The sequence below is a fragment of the Frankliniella occidentalis genome, unplaced genomic scaffold (assembly GCF_000697945.3).
Source record: "Frankliniella occidentalis isolate FOCC.00 unplaced genomic scaffold, Focc_3.1 Scaffold70, whole genome shotgun sequence".
NCBI classification, from domain to species: Eukaryota; Metazoa; Arthropoda; class Insecta; order Thysanoptera; family Thripidae; genus Frankliniella; species Frankliniella occidentalis.
This window is the reverse complement of record NW_026267200.1, coordinates 184,222-187,679: the sequence shown is the minus strand read 5'-3', so window position 1 is coordinate 187,679 and position 3,458 is coordinate 184,222.

The window sequence follows — 3,458 nt, the reverse complement described above, 5'->3', positions numbered from 1 at the left end:
GTCCCGATCCGTACCGTATCGCGAAGTCCCTACTTACTGACTTGTGTTTAGAAAGATTAATAAACCTGAGTGTTCATCTGCCACTTCTGCCTTTCCTTCCTAACGCCTTACTCTGCTGCGAACACGCTACACAACAATATTTTTCTCTACTGGGAATGCTCCTGCGAGAAAGCGGAATAAATTATTTTAATACACATGCAGGTCTTTACGGTTACATTTAAAGGCAATCGTACTAACCCCCGAGAGAAAACATCCTTCCCATGAATCGTGCCGATGATAGGGCAATAGGGGGCCTAAAGTGCACTCCTTTAGGCGGCATTTCCCCAATAAAAATCAGGACGAGTTCCAGAAGGTATTCATAGTCACCCCTAATTTGTTTTTTCTGTTGAAAATAAATCATGATTAGCTATTTAACGTACAGTACGGTCAATGGGGTTCGAAAAGTCGTTTACCTCAAGTGTCTTCCGCACAAATACTGAAATTTTTGCAATGACCTGAGGCGTCAAAACCTTCTTTGGCAGAGGGTCCAGGTCCAGCGTTGCAGGCCAAAAAGCATTTGTGTTCATTGTGCTCCAGCCGGTTTGGAATTCAGAGCACAGTTTCCCCAGTTCAGGGTTGGTTGACTTTTCGACAGTGTCATTAAACAAATGCTTTGGTATAATTTCGAGCACGTGGTGCCGACATGCCAGATAAGTTGGCGTTCGAGGCCGTCCTCAATGAATTTTATGGCACCGTTTTTCCAGCCGGTGTTGGAAAGGGTGGTGTCACACGAAACGCATCGCACCTTGTCATTTAACCCATACTTATCTATCTGCAGTAAGACTTCCTCTGCAATACCTTTTCCTGTCCCATGCTGAATAGTGTTGGAGGCCAGTAGTTGGCTGAAGTCTTTCCCTGTAAGTAGAATAGTTAACAAACGAGTTACGAGTCGCGAAAACGTAATGCAACATGTGCGGTGTATTTGAACGTAATTGTTCTACACAGTTGTTACCTGTCACCAAAACGGGTTGGAGCTCAATTAGCTTCCCTTTCCCGGACAGAGGGAGCATTTTCTTTCCGTCCATGTGTACCGTGACAGGCCCAGACGGTAGAAAACACTGGCGGATCTTTGAAGCCTCCGCGGCACGCACTGCAACTCTCTTGTCCGCGATTGACGATTTACTGAGACGTAGAGTCTTTACATCTATGTTTAAGCTTTGGGCCAGAGTGCACACAGTGCGAAAAGCATTTCGCGAGCTGATTTTACCCCTGTCCAAATTTATCATCAGGGCAGTATGATTGTCGTCACAGAGTGCGGTAATTAAAAGAGTACCTACACCGGCATGGCGGGCGGCCTCCTCAACATCGGGAGTATAATCTGTGTCACAATCATCATCTCCGGAGTCAGATTCTGTAAAACAAAGTACTCTTAAAATATGCTCTGCCCTTGTGGTAGATTAACGCACCTAAAACCGTTCGTTGACAAAGTTTACCTTGTGGTGAGCGCGAACAAATACTGCATTGCGAACGAAAACCAGACGGATGAGGGGAAAGGAGAAACAATATGCAGCTCAAACCAGAACCAGAATGATCGATAACGCACCACCGTGGTTATTGTTCTGCCCTGCGTATTTCCCATTTGCCCTTTCCGTTCAGGCTGAGGTACGGATGACCGACAGACGAATGACAGCGTTCTCGGTGTAAAAGAAAACATGAGGCGCGGCCCCAGAGGGTGCTAGGTAGTGGGACTTCCCCTATCTACAAAGCCAACCGCCTACTAGGTAGGCAACTTTAGTTACAAACAGCCTAAATTAGGCGTAGAATGGTCTAGACACCCCTCTGGATCCATCGCCTAATGTATGAATGCAAGTTTCCGCAAATGAAATGAGTGATATTATAATACTTCAAAGCGCGTGACAAAGAAAATCTACTCATACAGAAGTGTGCGTGACAAACGGGCAGAACAGAAAAACGTGACGCCTATTTGTAGTATAATTGTCATTACAGATTAAACAATAATGATGATGTGATACTGATATCGTACCCTTTTCTGTTATGCTTGTCACGCACCTTTCAGTATTAAATGGTCTCGTACTTGTTTTAGGACAGCGCTTGCTTACCTTCCCCTTTATCGCTGGATGCGACTCTTTGACTCGAAGCCTTTCGCTGTCGTTTAGGACGAACGCGAGAGACACGAGCAGCAGTAGTCTCCGCCTTTCGCCTTGCGCCTCTAGTGGCCACAGTAGAGTCAGACGACGCCACATCCAACAAATCAGAAAGTTCGCCGTCGAACTTGGACAAATACTCCTCAAAATGTTTCTTCTTAGAGCTACCGCGGAGGGAAGTCCACCGCTTATACAGGTCTAATATTTTTTTTGATATGTTTTGCCACGTAACAGTAGATTTACTGCGTGAGTGCCAGTGACACACAAGTGCAATGGCAGTCTTCCTTGCAGCCCCCTCTTTGGATTCATTGCAATTATGCAAATGATAAAAGAAAACTCGCATTACGTCACGCTTTGAGGGCAACGTGTTGTGGGGAAAAGTAACCCTCGCCCTCGGCTTGCCCTGACCCTGCCGAAGGTTGCATCCGAATAGTGTCACGAGTGAGAGTGAGAGGCAGCGCCCGCCTATAGCTCCGTCTCTCTCGAGCGCTACTTCCGTATGAACCGCAAACAGTTCGCCCGGCTGCTGGCTGGCGCTGTCTGCTCTCCGTCACTTGTCGTCTGCTGTCGCTCTCCCTTCCCCTGCCCAGAGTACACCTAGTCTTTGCTTGAAATGCGCGCGCTAGGCGCCACGCCGCGCCACGCCTCTCCTCCGCCACTTCTCCTCCACTGGTGCTCCCCCCACCACTGCACTGTTCCCCGCCCGAGTCGGGCCGCGCGCGCCGCTCAAGCGGCTGCCGAGCGGCAGCCGCGCGGCTCCGCGTACAGTTCCCTCGATTGAACCGTGTTCCCGGTTGCGCATTTTGACAGGGGCAGTTGCAATCGAAAGGGTACAAGGTGCCCTTCCAGTCTGCGAAGAAAAAATCGCCACTTTTGCGAATTTCGGCCGCTGAGCGCGAGTGGCGCGGAACGAGACATTTGGGCCCCTAGCGTCCGCGGGGTGCCGGTGGTAACGAATTGCACTTGCGGGATGTAAAGTAGAACCCCCAAGGTCACACCTCGAACCATCGGCGACGCCTCCCGTCGCGCGCAGCACGCGCAGCGAGCCTAACAAGAAGTGGGTCTTTTTCCCGCGCTCTCGGGGGCGTTCGGTAAATCGAGTGGCGCGACCCCTAAACGTTGTCGCACGGACCTCGGACAAGGTCAGAAAATCATCATTTAATGTCCTCTATCTTTTAGCGCCCGAACCTCGATCACTTTTTTTCCGTCGGATAGGCTAACAGGCACCCGGGGCGCCGAACTGCTGACTGCCAGATTGCTGTGCTGTGGCATGGTGGTCCTCCTGCCTCTGGGGTTGCTTCCTCTCGTGGGTCT